This window comes from Delphinapterus leucas, chromosome 16 (assembly GCF_059928025.1).
Source record: "Delphinapterus leucas isolate spDelLeu-1000000601 "Yukka" chromosome 16, BTC_Dleu_Yukka2, whole genome shotgun sequence".
NCBI classification, from domain to species: domain Eukaryota; kingdom Metazoa; phylum Chordata; class Mammalia; order Artiodactyla; family Monodontidae; genus Delphinapterus; species Delphinapterus leucas.
Genome location: NC_143144.1, coordinates 82,715,024 through 82,734,232, shown reverse-complemented (window position 1 = coordinate 82,734,232; position 19,209 = coordinate 82,715,024). Strand labels below are relative to the sequence as shown.

Below are 19,209 nucleotides of genomic sequence, written 5' to 3'. Positions count from 1 at the left end.
ACCTCTGCTGCTGTTGTTGTTGTCAATACTATCAATGTTACAATTCCTCCGACCAGCCCCAGGCACTTTCATTTCGTCCTGAGAATTTGATGTGAAGTACTGTTTACAAACTGCTTCCTATGTACCAAGGACTGTGCTAGGTAGTCATATTCTCTTTCATTGAATTCCCAATTATTTCTGCCTCCAATAAAGCAAAAAATCCAGACCGAAGTGGAAAGCCTATAAAAGAAGCACAGGTCGACAACAGTCCTACAGACGTGTTCTGTGTGGCAGGGCCAGTGACCAGGCTTCCAGCAGCTACTGGAATAGCGGCGCGCACGGAATAGATCGCCACCCTGCCTTCCTGGGTGCCTGAGATGATCACATTAGTTGCCTGTAAATCCATTCATTTTCTGAAAACGCCACTTCTCGTTCATTTTCTGTTGATAAGGAATTTCTGAAACAATCGTCAGAAACCATCCCTACGGCAGACAGCCAATGCTACTCGCCTGCAACAGGATTTGAGATCTCTTTTATTCCCGAAGGGGGCCATTATTTCCACCGGTTGCCATGGTGATGCTGCAGTATCGCTGCTGGGGTTCCACTGCTTCCCGATGCAGTCACGCCACACACTTAAATCAAACCATTTGTATCACCCTGCACGGGTTTTTTCGGAAAACGAACACCTGGCTGCGTAAAACTTAGTTAATTGAACTCATCTTCATCTCACAGTGGTGATGAATGGGGACGGCCAAAAGTGTCTGTGTGTGCCAGCACCCACGTGCGCAGCAAGATCTCAAACAACAAGAGGAAACATCCAAAAATTTCTTATTTTTTTCCCTTCATTAATTTAAGGAGAGATTTCTTACTACTTCCAATGACTTGAGAAATGCTTTTCAAAAAGCAAAAGTAAGGAGTTTGGGATGAGCAGATCACACTACTGTATATAAAATAAACAATAAGGACCTACTGTATACCACAGGGAACTATGTTCAACACCTTGTAATAATCCATAATGGAAAAGAATCTGAAAAAGAATTATATATATAAAACTTAATCACTTTGCTGTACACCTGAAACTAACACAACATTGTAAATCAACTTTACTTCAATAAAAATAAAAAATAAATTTTAAAAAATGGGGGAAAAAAAGATGCAAAGCAATTAGTTGCCTGAATCTACTTACATTGGTACTCAACAAATGTTTCTTGAATGCAAAAAAAAAAAAAAAAAAAAAAAAAGGCAAAAGTAATACGACTAGAAATGAGGAAGCGTACATTTTTATTGCTGGGAGTTTATGTTAACTGAACTTCTGCCATATTCATTTTTAAAGTCTCCTATCTTACTTTTACTTGTAACTAGCAGACACACAACTGCACACTAATACAGGTCCTTGTACTTATTTATTAATTCCTGAGGTCTCTAACCTGTGAAGCTTAAATAAATGAAACTACTGATTTGACTTTTCCGTCTTTAAGCCCTGGTTTCCTGAGCATGAACCGTTCAAGTGCGGAACTCACTTTGAACTCAAAGATGCTGGTTCTCTGAGGCTCTAGCCCTGACTCCAGATTGTGGGAGGGGTGTCCACCACGTGACAGCCCCAAAGCAGAGGAGGGAAATGGGAGATCGCCAGGAAAATGGCAGGTGGGAGCCTTCCTTTGGAGCACACGGACTTCACCACGTTTCCTTCTGAGCAAACACAAAATTTATCTGGACACTCAGGGTGAGCAGTCGGCTGTCCTTACCTCCTACTGCGAATGGTCTTGAGAGCCGGCTTGGACTCCTGACACCACAGTGTTCATCGAAAGGGGAGAAATCAAATCACCGGGATTGGATTTCAGAGGTCACTTTTTGGAAAAGGCAGGTAGGTCATTTACCAAAGCCAAAATTCAAGGAAAATGCCAAATCTAAGTTTGGCCCCAATTCATTAAGTTAACCTGAGTTGAACTCATGTTACCTGTGCACTCTGGTCTTCTTTTCTTCCGACACTCCATTTGTTTGGTGTTTGTTTTCTTTTGCCTTTTTCCACTTCTGTTTTTGCCATGACACTAAGATTGGCCAGGCTCAAAGCTGAGAAGCTTGTTGTTTTAGGGACAGAAAGAGAACTCTCTCCACGTAGGAAGGAATGCCGTGGGGGCCTAAGAAACCGAGGCTGCAGCGATGAATAGACACACTTCTCACAACTCCCACTTCATAAAGAAATGAGGGGGAGGAGGTGGGGGAGGGATGGCGTGGGAGTTTGGGATTAACAGATGCAAACTATTACATATAAAATGGATAGGGACTTCCCTGGTGGCGCAGTGGTTAAGAATCCTCCTGCCAATCCGCGAACATCCCACATGCCGCGGAGCAACTAAGCCCGCGAGCCACAACTACTGAGCCTGCTCTCTTAGAGCCCGTGCTCCGCAACAAGAGAAGCCACCGCAGTGAGAAGCCCGCGCACCGCAGCAAACAGTAGCCCCGGCTCACCGCAACTAGAGAAAGCCCGCGCGCAGCAACGAAGACTCAACGCAGCCCTAAATAAATAAATAAATAAAATAAAATGGATAAACAGCAAGGTCCTACTGTACAGCACAGGGAACTATATTCAATATACTATGATGAACCATAATGGAAAAGAATATTTAAAAAGAATGTATATATATGTATACACACTACCAAATGTAAAATAGACAGCTAGTGGGAAGCAGCCGCATAGCACAGGGGGATCAGCTCGGTGCTTTGTGACCACCTAGAGGGGTGGGATAGGGAGGGTGGGAGGGAAACGCAAGAGGGAGGGGATATGGGGATATGTGTATACGCGTAGCTGATTCACTTTGTTATACAGCAGAAACTAACACACCATTGTAAAGCAATTATACTCCAGTAAAGATGTTTAAAAAATAAGAATGTATATATATGTATAACTAAATCACTTTGTACAGCAGAACTTAACACACTGTAAATCAACTAAACTTCAATAAAAAATTAATTTAAAAAATAGCAAAAAAACACCACCAGGGCAAGTCGAGAGAGGCTGTGGAAGAAAGGAACAAGCTTTATATTTTAAGACCCTTAGCGCTTTTTTTCTGCTTTGTGTGCCTTTTCACTGTGCACTGGGAAAGAAAGAAAGGAGGGGAGGGAGGAAGGAAGGGAGGGAGGAAGGAAGAAAGGAGGGAGGGAGGGAGGGAGGGAGGGAGGGAGGGAGGAAGAAAGGAAGAAAGGAGGGCTGTAACATTCAGAGTGATCCCCGGCAGCCAGGGCGCATCAGCCTGGGTTTGTGAGTACACAGCCTGAGTGTGTGTGGTCTGAGCCATCTCTGCACCTCTCTGACTCCTCCTTCAGGGGAAAGAAGGGTCTTCCTGAGCTCAGCTTGGACACGAAATGAGGCGGAGGGTGGCCACTGAGAGCTGGGAGGTGCGCTGAATGGAGGGGGACCCACTGACTTGGCTTCCGTATTGAGGCACCACAGTTATAAAACCTGGGGAAGCCTCCAGTGCTGATGTTCTGGAAAAAAAAAAATCCTTAAGCTGGAGTTTGTATGGTTAGAATCCTGAGCAATTTGAATAGACTTTATCTAACGTTAGTATAATGCAGGAGAAATGGGGGAACCACTATCTCCCTCCACATGCTGCCCCCTGGTGTGCAACATGCAGCCTGCCCCCACCCCCAATCTTCTCCTAGGGGTTTTTTCTACGGTGGAAGCAATGTTTTTATCAGGTCAGGTTGAAGATATTCCCCTCTCTCTACCATCATATGCATGAGAGTCTTCAGCCCAATTAACTGCCTTTGGTGAAACAGAAGTTAAGTTATAATGTTGCGGAGCGACGGAAGCTTCCGACACTGCATGCTTCTTAGAGGAGCTTCTTGGAGGAGCTCTCTCCCTTCCAAACAATTAGACATCATTCACTGCTCCGCATCCACGCTGGGAATAACATGTGAGACTTTACATCATCTTGAAATGAAAAGTGAATGGTGCGCTTCCTGGCAACAAGATGTCCATGACATGAATTTTCCCAGAGAAACCTGGCACTCTAATACCCAAGGTTGGCAGCTAAGACAGAAGCAGGTGGAGTAGATTGCTTGCTGAACCCTCAGAGAAAGCTCCCTCTTTCATGCTAACACACATTTTTAGAAATAGAGGTCAAAACCATTTCGTTCAAGGTGGTCTGGGATTTTTTTTTTTTTTTCCAGTGTGTGTGCGTGTGTAGCCTGAGTGTAAACCCGGACAGAATGCCAAATGAGACAAGTTAAAAATGATTAGGCTCCTGACCTGACAATTTTCCTCTCAGCCTCAGCAAATTCGCCACAACTCCAAGCAGTGCTTGCTCCAGTCATCCTGTGATGTCATCCAGAAGCATTAATCAAATATTGCAGCATCATCGGAAAACAGGGGTTTTCATAGGTGTTTATAACAATCTATTGCATGGAGCTATCTATGAAACTACAGAAGCCTTGGGTTCCGTCCGGTTCCAAACCCTGCCTGCAGGCTCTGGGCCATCAGCTGAGTACCAGTAGTTCTGTGGTGCTATTCCGGATCCACAGACCCCGAGAATTTAGGGGCCTCTGGGACCTAAGTCCTTTACATGGAGGCCCTACAAAGCACAGGACTCACTGGTTGTCAGGCAGCCCCTGGTGATTGAACTTGGCCCCCGGGCTGCGACACCCACATTCTGGCAAGCCCCCGGGCTGCACCCTCTCCTCCTGGAGGGGGGCCACCATGAGCTAACCTCCTCTGCTTCAGAGGGAGAAAAATAGCTCCATCCAGTTCCGACGTATTTCAAGATTCAAGGGCTATGCCCACCAAGCAAAGCCGCCTACCGGCCTTGAAATCCCGTGCCTTGAAAAGGGATATGTTTAAATCAGTCGATTGAAGATGCAGTCTGAGATGAGAACCTGTTATCAACCATAGGTTTTACACACCAGGAAGAATCACTGTGCCCTCAGCACCAATCCCGTGGTGCCACCTTCCATCAGAGCGGAGAACTCTCCACAGCCCTTCCCCAGGAGCCAGGATGACCCAGGTATTCAACCCCCAGCCACACAGATCTGAAGTCATCCCTCTCAGAGAGGAGAACCCCAAGCATGGCTCCTGGCTTAAGGTGCTCTGAGTTCTGAGGATAAGGAGATTTTGAGAGGCACCAAGTCTACTCATGAGATATACCAACCCACTCGGCTATAGGCAGTTCCCTTGTTTTTGTTTTCCTGGATCTTGCTCCATCCATTTCCCTGGAGAGATGGTGTGCTTTGCCTCTTACTCAACGTGTCTGAAGCCCAGGCAGCAAGGAGGAAGGCCCCTGCAGCCAGGAGCTTCCGGGATGTCACGGAGCCGAGTCCGAGGTCCAGGCTGCAGGGCTCATGAGGGCTGTGGGTCGTGGAGGGGATGGCAGTCTCACTCTCTAAAAATACAGCGATGTGGTGAGACTCGGCTTCTGAATGTAACTCCTTCTATGACAGTGGGCTGCAAAAGTGCTAAAAGCTTACCTGCCTGAAATTCAGGGGGTTTTGACCAACCCCCCTGAGGGATAACACAAAACACACCGGTTTTTTTTTTTCTTGTTTTTTTATTTTATTTTATTTTATTTACCTCTTTATTGGAGTATAATTGCTTTACAATGGTGTGTTAGTTTCTGCTTTATAACAAAGTGAATCAGTTATACATACACATATGTTCCCATATCTCTTCCCTCTTGCGTCTCCCTCCCTCCCACCCTCCCTATCCCACCCCTCTAGGTGGTCACAAAGCACCGAGCTGATCTCCCTGGGCTATGCGGCTGCTTCCCACTAGCTATCTATTCTACGTTTGGTACTGTATATATGTCCATGCTACTCTCTCGCTTTGTCACAGCTTACCCTTCCCCCTCCCCATATCCTCAAGTCCATTCTCTAGTAGGTCTGTGTCTTTATTCCTGTCTTACCCTAGGTTCTTCATGACATTTTGTTTTCTTAAATTCCATATATCTGTGTTAGCATACGGTATTTGTTTTTCTCTTTCTGACTTTCTTCACTCTGTATGACAGACTCTAGGTCCATCCACCTCATTACAAATAACTGTTAATTCCGAGATCCTATCCTACTCCACACCGCAGGGGCAGTTCAGGCTAGCATGACTTATTTTGCACATTCAGGTCTTTTTCACCTAATTTCCTTGTATTTTCTTCAGTTACCCATGCCACCTATTCCCCCAGGACTGGTGGGAGGGTAAGGCTGCGACCAGCAGCTTGGTGTAGGAAGGTGATAATAGGGGTCCCGGGCAGTGAGAGCTCTCCGAATCCAGGTGCCTAGCCCCGCCCGCCTCTCCCCCTGGGTCCTGGGGCTGCTCTGAGAGCTGGGTCCAGCTGTCACTCCCCACTGCTCAGCCCTGTGCTGTGCCAGCTCCTTTACATGCTGATGTGCTGGGCTTGAACCTCGGTCATTCTTCTTGGTATATAAAACCTTTGGTGGATAACAGGTCCTCATGTTAGACTACACCTTTAATTGATTGACCTAAAACATATCCCTTTCAAGACAAGGAATTTCAAGGCGTGTAGGTGGCTTTGATTGGAAAGCATACCCCTTAGCTCTTAGGAATCTGCCTAAAATGAGTGCAGGGGTTGGTAAGAGAACTGCCATTAAAAACCCAAATGGAGGGCTTCCCTGGTGGCACAGTGGTTGAGAGTCCACCTGTCAATGCAGGGGACGCGGGTTCGTGCCCCGGTCCAGGAAGATCCCACATGCCGCGGAGCGGCTGTGCCCGTGAGCCATGGCCACTGGGCCTGCGCGTCCGGAGCCTGTGCTCCGCAACAGGAGAGGCCACAGCAGTGAGAGGCCTGCGTACCGCAAAAAAAAAAAAAAAACAAAAAACCCAAATGGAGCTGAAACATGTAGTTCTGGTCTGGTTTGGGGACCAGTGCACACCTGGAACACTGCTCTCCCCCGAGTTCAGGCAAAAAGTGGGCCAGAAGTACCGGCATGCCCATTTGACACCTGCCATGCAGGCACAAGAGAAAACAATACCAGCTCAGCCTCACCTGCGAAAGAAATCACTGAAGCCAGTCTGGTGTTAGACAGAAGAAATCCTGGGGGATTTACTGGAAATCTTGGGGGTGTTAATTGCCTTCATTTATTTATTTATATCCCTCTTGCTCCAAAATGGAGCTAAAGCAGTGTCAGGAGTATTAAAGCATATTCATTCATTCACGTGCCAGCACCTGTGTGCAGGGACAGAGGGACAAGATCCCTGTCCTCACAGGGCCTACGTTCTAGAAGGGGAGAGAGTGGGTGAATACGGCTGTTCCAAAGAGTAGTGAGCGTTTCCACAACAATATAAAGAAATCGAAACAGGGTGGCAGAAAGTCACCCGGGATTGGGGGCCGGATACGGAGGGCTGGCAGCACTGGCGGTGGCGGGGGTGGGGGGGAGACCTTTCCAGAAACTAATGATGGAAGCAGGGAGAAGTAAAGTTCTAGCTGGAAATAGGTCATGTTCCGGGGGGGGGGGGTGAAATCTCTTATCGCAAAATGCCCCGGGGGAACATTCCAGTGCTCTGACCACCATTTCTCACACCAGAGCCGGCTTCGGGGTCTGAGACCAGAGACTCAGAAGGGGCTCAGGGCCTGGGGCTTAATGCTGCAGCCACTTTTTTGAACTTGGAAGAATTTTATCTCTGAATTTGTGTTTGGCAAGTGAAGTCTGACGGAACAATTCTGCATCCTGCCAGGGGCTTGGGGCCTCGACTCACACCTTCTGCCCCCTTCCCAGGGCTGGTTCCTAAAGGTCCATTTTTGGCCCCTGATACGCAAACGCCACCTGCCAAGTTCCAAGGCAGGTGCCAGGCATCTCTGAGGGTCTCTACTGCCTGAGAGAATCCCTGTACCCGCAGGGAGCATGACATTAAATGGAAGGTATAAAACACTCTGGCAGGTCCAGAGAGAGACCACAGAAGAAAGGAAAAAGCTTTTTTCCTGCTTTTTGAACAAGCAATCTGGCATCTTCTGTAGGTGGCCCTGGTCTTGCTAAGTGCCGCCCCAGGCGCTGCGGAGAAGGCAAAATGCAGTTTTCTGTCTGCTAACTGCCTCGCTCCCCACTCTCCCTCAGTCCATTCATTCATTTACTCATTCATCTACTGTACGCAGAGGTCTGCTAGGTGCCAGGCCACCCTTGGGGATTTGAATTAGGACATTTGCTATCCTCCAGGAGCTGACACGCCCCTACATGTCACAGGCAGCCATGAGGGCCAAATCCATTGTTCTCTGTCCCTCTGCAAGGATCCAATCAAGCATTAGTTTCACGTTAAGTGTCACACATTACATAAATCATGGGAAAAAGCAGAAAACAGAAGTTTTCTTTTTTAATATGCATTTTCTAAAGCTGAACAGGCAGTCCTATGCCATCAGACCATTCTCTGAATTTGACTTTTCATTCCTCAAGATTAGTATTTAATTCTCCTTTAACCATACCCTTGAAGGAAACCCTTTCCTGTGGATTTTTGGAGAGCACTGCCAGGATTTCTCAGACACCACTGATATGGTTCTCTGACTTTCCCAGAATCTGGTGTAGAAATTTCAAGGAACCATTTCCTCGATCATCTGTTCACCCTCAGTCAAGCCCACTGGGTTCTGTGATTAGGGGCAATTTCAACTATTTTTTCAGATTTGCCAGGGACACTGTGATATATACAACAGACACTTTTTTTTTTATAAGGAGTGTTATAGCCCAGCTGAAATAAAAGTTAAAATTTTTAATCTCTAAAATGAATTTCAGAAAGGGTTCACCATGGTCCGGTGAAAATGAAGACTCCCATTTGTACCATTATTACAAAGGCCCAGATACAGTTCTTGATTTTCTGACCAGGTACTTGGGTTTCCCACACAATATTTGGATTTCCGACATGCTGTGTGGATTTTTGGCGCGGTACCTGGATGTCTGGAGTGGTACCTGGATGTCTGGTGTGGTACCTGGATGTCTGGAGTGGTACCTGGATGTCTGGTGTGGTAGCTGAAGGTCTGACAGTGGTGCATCTACACACGGATGGAGCCTCGGAGGTTCCCGCTCCAGGCCTGCAGTTTGGCTCTCAGCGAAGCTGGTTTTCCTGAGCTTTACCAGGCCCGGGAGCAGCCACCCTGATGAAGGGGTGTCTCTTTTGCAGGGAAACAGCTCGGGGAAGCCCTGAGCCTGAACCTAGGATGTTGGTTAAAGGCAGATCGTCCCTAAAGAAAAGCAACCCCCCAGCCATGGCCTCTTGCACTTTGCAGTGTCCTCACCCAGAACACAGATGACTTTTTGTGCTATTAATGTTGTACTAGAATTTTGCTATCTCCTGGGGTCCCATCTTGGATGGAAAGAATGCCGGAGCCTTCCAGAGGTGGGCGATTAAGGAGACAGTGCTCTTAGGAGGTGGGCGACTTGATTAAAGCCACCCAGCCAGTTGGGCGAGACGGCGAGCCTCCTGACCCCTAGGCCGGACCCTCCTCTGCTCCTTTCCTGGTCATGCTGTTTGGTTGGACTGACTCCACGGAGCTGCCCACCCGCCCTCCCACCGCATCCTCATCTTCCTTTGTTATTCTTCTCTTATTTGTACCGTCTCCTGCTGCCTCCAGACCTTTCTGGTCCCTGCATTTGCCATTCTGGTGCTCACCCATCTTGTCAGGCAGCACTGTGGAGATCTGACGCTGGAAGCCCTGGGCGCAGGGCAGGCGCCTGGACTGCTTGTCTGGAGGATCCCTGGTCTGTGCTCGGGCCAGGAGGGAGTGCCTCATGGTAAAGACAGATGATCTTCACTCCTCATGCATCTCAAGGAGCAGGGCTGAGATGCCGCTGAGTGGAAACAGTCTGGCAAGAACTGAGCCTGAGACGGGAACAGAACAGCTCTGCTGTCCAGAGCTACTGCCACTTAAGGTGATGGACACAGGGGGGTTACTAGAACCCAGCCGGGCAGACAGAGGCCACTCGGGGGGAAAAGCGTGGACCTGCATGGAAACTAATTCTGTTACTAGGCTTTCTGTTAGGGAATCCTACCTACCATGCGGCGTTCCAAGTGGACTGGATTTGTTGCAACGTGAAAAAAATGTTTGAAAAGATCACACAACTTACAAAAACATTTTTATAGAGAGAGATGTTTTTGGCTGTTTGATAAGACGCAGTCCCCTCTGGGGGAGAACATCCCAGTCACTGCCATTTTGTAAGAGCCCGGGGAAGCTAGGCGCCTTGTCTTAGTGATACTACTGTGTCCCTTAGTCTCAAAACCTCTGAGTGCCACATGGCTCAGATTCTATCAAAAATAATTTTTAAAAGGAAACATGACTTAATTCTCAGCTGCACAGGAGGAAAACATACAGCCATGGGTAGTGAGTCACTCATGAAAAATTAAATAAATCCACCCACAGCGGGAAACAGCACAACAGAATGTCGGGTCGGCTTCACATTGGAAGGAAGCCAAAAATAGATCCTGGAAAGAGTGATGCCTCTGAATCTGATCACGCTCACGTTGTGTGCTTTCGGGACCTCCAACTTCATCTCAGCAACACACACTTTGCAGCCGGGATTGTTTTTCGAGGACTCTCACAAGAGGGGAGCAGGGTGGTACTGGGGTTTCCATGGTATCTGATGAGATTAAGCAGCTCACCTTCCCCGTCCATCAGTTCTTCAGGTAAAATACACCGTAGCAGGCTCCCAGAACCCTCTGCCACGATGGATTGCAAAACAGTGGAGAAAGGACCTTTGTTTTGTTAACTAATGTTTCTGCTTAAGTTTTAAAATCAAAACCCACGGATTCCCAGCTTTTACTTCCCGCATATATGTAAGCAACATCACAGAAAGAAGAAGATTGTTTTTCCAATATTGTTTTCTAGGAATAAAACCGTCTTTTACAGGTCCCTGCTTCTTTTGGAGGGCAGCAGGAGAGCAAATACAAATAAGAGAGAGAAGGGACGAGAAAGCACCCACACAGTGGCTTCCTTTACAAAGCAAAGATCATAAAACCTTTACATCACAATGTACAAATTTCATCCCAGAAGGGAAGGCAATGAAGGTGACAGCCCCCAAACACGGAGGATACGCAGCTGTGGTTACTTGAGGGGCATTTCTGCTGTTAACTCAAAATCCAGAGAAGCATTGCCCTCGATCACAGAACTTTATGTCATGAAGGGACCTTTAAAAAAATCCTTACAGGGCTCTTTATGTTTTAAACAAAGAAGGTGTGACTCAGGGCATGAAGGGACACGTCCAAGTCATTCAGCTTTCTACAACTAAACTTGATTTCTGACCAATCCTTTTCTAGGCTACTGCGCAGGACACACAATCAGAACTGCTCAAGAAAGGACTCAAATATCCACCCTGCAGGCAATATTTCCTGATATCAGAACTATAGGATCTCCTGCTGCATTTTTCAAGACCTGGTGGCACAGTCAGAAGCCTGCAGGAGACACCTGATAAACGCTGGGCGAGTGAATGGACAGACTACTGGCCACGCCGAAAGGAAGCCTGGCAAGCGTGTGGGAAGAGATTAGAAAACTGGATTCGGTCAGCAGATAACACGAGGAAATAGTTGGGAACCCTGGCCAAGATCGACTTAGGCAATCATAAAAGTGTTCCCAAATATAATTATTTACCAGAAAACTGTTTGCAGAATCCACAGGATATGTTCTTAGTTAGTAATGAGCTCTGTTACTTTCATAACAGAAAAATCACATTTTCCATAATGGAAAAAGCGTTGTTGGGTGGTTTTTTTTTTTTTTTTTGGCAGGTCTGCACCTTACCTTTGGAGGTGGTCATGAGACCTGACTGGTTTTGAGGTTTGAGAGGAACCTGGGCTCAGTGCAGGGAACACGGGGACCTGTGAGCCCCTTCCCACTGTACTCTCACCCCTCCATGCCTGCCCAAGTCTCTGTCTCCCCATCTTTATGGCGGAGGTGAGAACGCACACCTAGACTGCGCCCAGGTGTCAATGAGGCCCAAAGAGGACAATGAACTGCGCGTGAGTTATCAGCAACGCCATTTAGGTTTTCAGCATAAGGCAGCATTTACAACGTTATCCGGCCAAACAGGAAATAGATCAAGTCCTGCTTTTGCAAATCATAATTTCCAGCAACGTGACGTTTTTAAAAAGAATTAACTTCTCAGCAGCAACACGGTAGCTTTAAACATATTTACATATAGGTAAGACCTGAACAGAAAATCTGTACCATTTCTGAGAGCAGATCAATCTTGGGAGAGTTGTCTGAAATCAGTTGAATACCGTCAACATATTTTTTAAAAGTTGTTAGAATTCCATCAGCCCCCATCATGAAGTAACACAAATCCAAGTTCTGGTTTTAGATTATGTTCATTTCGATTCAAAAAAAGGAGAGAAGCTACTCAGAGAAACCATTATGTGACACATTTTTGTTCAGCAATTCCACAGGGACCTTTCCTTTCCCAACATTTTAAATAGTTTATAGCAAACTCTGCATCGCAATAAGCAGTCTTTAAAAAGTCACTCCCAATTGGCAATTTTGAAACAGAATGCACCGAGTCTCCTGCTGGCTGAATGTCCCGATTCACAAAGGGACGTCCCCCATGGATGGGACTGCAGCTGGGGGCGAGGTCCCGTATCCAGTGGGGACTGGTCCATGACCCTTCCCTGTGGTAGCAGGACTCCTTCCTAACTCTGTGGCCCAATGGGTCTGAGAACGTTCTCTGTAAGTCACACACCCAACGGGTTTATAAATCTTGTCTTCTTTCCCCAGTGTGAACGCTGCCTTTAGCCAGGCAGTCGGCACAGATCTGCAGCTGACGATGCCATCTGTCCCTACAACGTCAGCTACACAGACGGGACAACCTTGGCCCCAGACTCCTGGCCCCGCCCTCGTGAACCCAGACACCAGCTTCTGGAAAACCAGCTTGCTGCCCGGCCACCTAGGTACCTCCCACTTTCTCAGTGAGTCACTTTTAACTAAAATGCCACTTCACAAATCTAGTTGCTAAGGAAAATTAAGAGGGCGGTTTTGATTATAAAAATAGAAAATGTCCAACTTAAAACGGGTGGGATTTTGATGTGTCATCCAGGCAACCCAGGGCCCCAACAATAGTTGGGGATTGTTTTCCTAAAAAGTGAGCCTCACTTGGTTTCCTAGCAGCCCCAAAGCAGACCGTTCCTCTGTACCATCCCCAGGCACCACTCGGCAGAGCCGTGGTGCATTAAACAGTTTCCTGAAGCATGAGTACCAGATTTCCTGCCCAGGGCTGCACGAACTTAACCAAAGTGCTTGCCGATATTGCATTTAACGGAGGCGTCCTGATAATATTCTTTAACCCAATTTTTAAATATCTTAGGAATTACATTACATAAAAATAAACCATGACATAAATCCCAAGGGACAAGAAAGGCTCCCCTTTCAGTTTCCCTTTACCTCTTGTCCTACGGGGACGATGCTGGGGAACCATCCTGGCCTGCGAGAATCCATGTTTTCCTGTCAGCAGGAACAGGATTTCAAGAAGAACAATTCCAGCTCTGAACTGGGTCTGCTGGGAGCTCAGAGATGAGACACGCGTTTATATAGGAGAGCTATGTTCCTATTTCCTCTAAATGGAAACTCTGACAGCTCAACATCCATGCCTTTGCTCTATGACAAACAATTACTTACTGGACGCTTTTAGGAGGTACTTCTTGGAAGAATGTTGAAACTTTCCTGGGGGAAAATGGAAATGGAAATAAATGAGGGATTGAGCTGTTTGTCACCATCAGATCCAAAGGCATTCTTCCAACTGGCTGTCAGTTTCTACTCTCAGTTTGCGGGAGAATAACTGCTTTGTTGTTGGGAGAAACACATTTTGCTTGGATAGGAAACCCGCGCAGTCCATACATGCTAATAAAACCCCGAGAACGTGGCAAAGGAAGGAGACGGGAATTGAATCTCTTAGAAAGTTTTCAAATCTCCTGTGCCCTGCCCATCATGCTTCTCTGTTCTTCCTAAGGATTAAGAAACCAGGACAGGACACAGAACACCTGTTCTGCCAACAGAAATGCAACCCCAGCTGAGACGGGCAGAAAGGATGCTTGGAGTATTCACCCCACCCTGGGAGAACAAGGCCTGTGCAGTTGATTTAAAAACCTTCAGGTTCTCTATTTTTTGCCTCTCTACCATGGTGACTGTTCAGACCAACACCAAAGAAGAAAAATGACTTGGAAGAGGAAAATCACATGCATTGAAACTGATAGAGTTGGAATCATAGATCCTTACAGAGGACAAGGCTAGTGAATGAATATTCTAAGTTACTGTTAAAATTAAATTCACTGTTATTTAACATTAGCACTTCAATTTGGTTTTCTTTTACTCCTTGGGTATTTCCATGAACCAAAGTGAGATCGCCAAACTACACTGTCATTTAATTTTACTTTACTGGTGGATACGCTTTGGTACAACAACGTAAGACCTCAACGAGCCTGGAGAAAATACTTAAACCTTAATCATGTGTCTTCCGTATAGTCTTAATTCTGAAATTCCACTGCGTTTTTTGAACGCTATGCAACCGAGACCCACAGAGTTGCAGGCATTCCCCAGTTGAGGGAACTCTGGTCGTATCTGATGATCGATATGAACTATAGTATTACTTCCCAAATCTATTTTTAGATACTGAAAAAAGAAGAGAAGTATGAGAATGGGTGGTTGTACTAAAAAGAGTCCTCCTCTTCCTCCAGTTTAAAATTGACTTTTTTTTTTAGAAAGTCAAATATCGGGCTTCCCTGGTGGCGCAGTGGATAAGAAACTGCCTGCCAATGCAGGGGACACGGGTTCGAGCCCTGGTCCGGGAGGATCCCACATGCTGCGGAGCAACTAAGCCCGTGTGCCACAACTACTGAGCCTGCGTGCCACAACTACTGAAGCCCACGTGCCTAGAGCCTGTGCTCTACAACAAGAGAAGCCACCACAATGAGAAGCCCGCGCACCGCAACGAAGAGTAGCCCCCGCTCGCCACAGCTAGAGAAAGCCCGCACGCAGCAATGAAGGCCCAATGCAACCAAAAATAAATTAAAAAAAAAAAGTCAAATATTAACACAGAGTGTCTTTTGTTAAATGAAAAATCAGGGATTATTTCTAGACAAGGAAATGCCTTTAAATATCCATTATAATACAGTGAATACATCACTGCCCAGTTAAATTCCTTCTTTAAACAGCGGAAACAATTTTCATCATTTTCTGATGACGGAGACAATAACCATTTTACTAAACGCTTAGACTTTGGGTTATTTCACTTAAATGTCACAAGAATCCTAGGACGAGCTGACACCTGAGACGCTGGCATGTTCACTCCGCTGGAGCCACTGCACCGAGTGTGGGCGGTGGCCTGGGGTGGCCAACCTCAGGGCATTTACTCTCTCCCCATCTGCCCAAGGTGACCTAGTTATTTAGTTCTAACTGACTCAAAAGCAAGTTTCCAACCTCACCAATTAAAAATAAATTCCTTTCTATTAGCTGAAACCCTGACGCTCTGGAAGGATTCTGAGACGTTTGGCAATGAACGTGCCATAGGCTAAAAGACCTACAATTCCAAACACAGGCAGTGCCTAAGGTAGCCACGGTTGGGGAGTTCATGCTTCCAACACACTTTCCTCACGTGGAAGAGAAAGACTCTGGAAATCAGAAACGGTCTTAGTCTAAGGACTCAACAGCTCCCTAAGCACAACTTTACTTTCCTATTGCAAAGGAGACAAAGGATGGGACCAGGTGGAAGAGAGGCTGCCTGAAGCTGGTGGCTACCAAGCACCTGTGATAGAAGCAGAGGTCAGAAGTCGCCTCCTGGACACAGGCTCAGCTGCCTTTGGACGGGGCATGCACTTCTGAACGTGGGGCTGGTTTGAGACACTGGAGGCTAGGGGCCCCTAGAAGCACAGGTCATGGGCTTACTCAGCTGCGAGTGAGGCTCACCCAGCCATGGCCAGGAAATCCTAGAGCAGGTGGATGGCACCTGGGTGTGGAGGGGCCAGTGCTGAGTCGAGAGCTGAGGGAAGCAAAGGTCAGACACTTCTAACGCATCATAACCTGCACCTTGTATTTTGGAAGGAGATGAGTCTGCGGGGCCTGCCCTCAAATGTTTAATTTCAGTGTGGTCAGGACCCACTGCTTTTGATGGCAGCAGGTTTAACATCCATCCCAACCCACACGAGCGAGCAAGACCTCTCACTTGGGCTTCTGAGGCAAAGGCATTGCTGACTTCCTCTAAGTAAGCCTCCATCCTAGTAATATTATTCCAGTAATGACCCTTCTCTTTGATCCCACCGTGACCATTTGCCCAAGCAAAGTGTGCCATTCGGAATTGTCAACATCCAATAATTATAGGGTAAAGAACATGGACAACAAAATTAGTTGAGTAGGTAGGAAATGGAAGTTTTCCTCTTCTCTGTCTTGATAAATCTTTGACTATATTTAGCATTTTTTGAGATAAGGAGAAACAGTCTGTACAACCAAAATGCCCTTCATCACACCAGGAATCACCATATAAGCACTGATGCCCAAATGAAAGGCACACCCCCGAAAAGAGGGGCCAGCCGGGGCCAAAGAATCCACCCATCAGCCTTAGACCAATTCTGAACAGAGTCAAGGTATTTCAAATAAGGTGATTCATTTGAGAAATGCAACATCCCAGCGGCCCACATCCTGGTTCACTCACAAGAGGTGCGCACCTACCAGGGCAGACCGTGTGTTACCTGCCCACAGGCTGCAGCCACTTCAAAAGCTCTTAGATGGTCTTCGCTCAATTTCCTTAGGAAACTTGACAGCATTAAGTGGATTAAGTGAACACAAAAAAGGCGATGGTGTTTCTTTTACTAAGTACTAGGACCTGGAGGCCATGGAATATTGCCTCAAAAGGTAAAATATTATGGAATGCCAACACTGTTGGTTTTCTATTTTTTTCACTAAAAGTGCAATCTGGAAAAACTCCTTTTCAGCAGTTTTCCCCACAGCAGATCAATTCAAGAAGCAATTACCATCAATGCAATTATGTGCCACTGTGCCGCCAACAGTCCCCGAATGCGTGCCACCGCAATAAGGCGAGGCCCTTTCAAAAGTAAGGACAAGTCAGTGAGGGGCAGGCGTGTGGAAACTGTGTTCTCAACAATACGTTTCAGGATTCGGAGCAGCTGAGCCAGATTCTAAACGTGAAAAAAACAAATGATGTAACCAGAAGTGTGATATGAGCCTGTTCGAGCCAGTTGAGGCATAAAACTCAAATATAACACGCTGACCATATGGCCTTCTTTCTCTAGAAGATAATACTTCTCAAACATTGAAAGCCCAAACATTTTTTTTTCGCTAGTTAACGACACATCAGAGAAAATTTTTTTAAAGTTTTGTACTTACCAAGGGAAAACGAAGGCTATAGTCTGAAAAAGAAAGAAAAAAAGAGAGGGTCAGTTTTCCGGTTAAAAAAAAAAAAAATGCTCGTTCTAGCCACTGCTTTTTGCTACAGCACTAGTCGAATATGCCCGTTTTTGCCTCAGGATTTGGGGTCTTCTTGAGGCCTTTTAAGCTCTGTAATAATAACTTCTTTTTGCTGCCATCACCAGCTTTCAGAAGTGTCCTGCCCCGAATGCTCCTGTAGTCTCTGGTTGATGGCGAGCATGGCAGCGGCCCTGGATCTGAAGTGTTAGCCTCTGGCCCCTAAGGCGCTCCATCTGTTAGCGGCTCCTTCTGTGACCTACAATGTCCCCTCCCACCCCCAGCCATCCCTTCAACCCAGCTCCCCACAGACAGCCAGCCTCTTAAAACCCACACAGGACACCCTCCTTTACCCCAGTTTTCCAGCTCAGTCAGTATCCAGCTTGCTCCTTCCCCATTCATTTAGCTTTCATGCTCTTCTGGCTTTCAACAGCTTTACTGAGATATAATTTACATCCCATAAAGTCCACCTGCTTAAAGTATACAATTCAATGGTATTTAGCACCATCACCGAGTTTTGCCACCATTCTCACCATCTAATTGTAGCACATTTTCATCATCCCAAATGATGTAGCACATTTTCATCATCCCCTGCCCTTTAGCTCATGACTCCCCCAGACCACCCTCTCCCCACCCACTGGCCCCTGCAACCACTAATCTATTTTCCGATATGGATTTGCTGATTCTGGAAATTTCATATAAATGGGATTGTATAGTATGTGGCCTTTAGTGACTAGCTGCTTTCACTTAGTACGTTTTTGTTTGTTTGTTTGTTTTGCGGTACGCGGGCCTCTCACTGCTGTGGCCTCTCCCGTTGCGGAGCACAGGCTCCGGAGGCGCAGGCTCAGTGGCCATGGCTCACGGGCCCAGCCGCTCCGCGGCACGTGGGATCTTCCCGGACCGGGGCACGATCCCGCGTCCCCTGCATCGGCAGGCGGACTCTCAACCACTGCGCCACCAGGGAAGCCCAATGCTGAGTCATTTTAATGTAAAACAAAACCCAGCGATAGGCAGAAGCAGGGCTGCAGCCTTGAGTCAAACCCAACTAAAAACCGCAAGGCAAAAAAACCAGTCAACGGGTGGTTAAATAAATGAGTAAAAGTACCGTGGACTAAATCCCAAACGAGACCGATTAATAATTTTGAATTAAACTTTGAAGTGATTTTTAAAGCAAAGCAAAAATACATGAAACAGTGGGCTCTACAACCAGATCACAGATTATATTGGCTTGGGGCTCACACATGTTCACATGAAACCACAGCCATCAGCTCCTCTAAAGTGCAGAATCAGAGCAGAAATCAAGCAACCAGAATATCCTGTGAAGTCAGCCTCTATCACATGAGCACTCCCTCAGCCCACGGCCCTCCTGCAGATGGCTACTGTAACATTGAGCAAGTAGCTAAACGGTGACATAAGCACATTAAAAAGCGGGGGGCGGGGGAAGCTGGTTCCACGGACAGACCCACGTCCCTCTGGAGGCGGGTGTCTCTGAGGACTTGCACGGGGCAGTGCCACAGCTGGAAAGGCTCCCGGTCTTACTAGAACAGCACCATCCTCTAAAAAAGGAAACGAGAGAAGCTACTGATTCATTGGGCCAGTCGAGCGCGTTGGCGGCTCCTGTGGCATCTCACCCACAGCCCACAGCCAATCCTAGGAGGCAAGATGAGACCCATTTTAAGGATGAGAAGACTGAGGCTCTGTGAGCTCCTTGACCTGTGTCACACAGAACAAGGAAGCAGGGAAGCAGGGATGCTAACCCAGGGATGCTGAGACCAGCCTACAATGTGGTTTCCTCTGGTTTGCTTGTTTTTTCTTTTCTTGTCTCCACCCCCCCCCCACCCCCGCCCAGCGAAGC

The 19,209-nt window shown here is 46.9% G+C and overlaps 1 protein-coding gene across 1 annotated transcript in view; it reads right to left on the bottom strand.

Moving 5' to 3' along the window:
- The window catches only part of PTPRE (protein tyrosine phosphatase receptor type E), a 97,676-nt gene extending 80,378 nt beyond the window's left edge, over positions 1-17,298 (bottom strand). The window contains exon 1 of the mRNA XM_022568456.2: positions 17,277-17,298. The gene's annotated coding sequence lies outside the window, so the exon portion shown is untranslated. The remainder of the gene's footprint in view (positions 1-17,276) is intronic.
- Between the last annotated feature and the right edge of the window lie 1,911 nt (positions 17,299-19,209).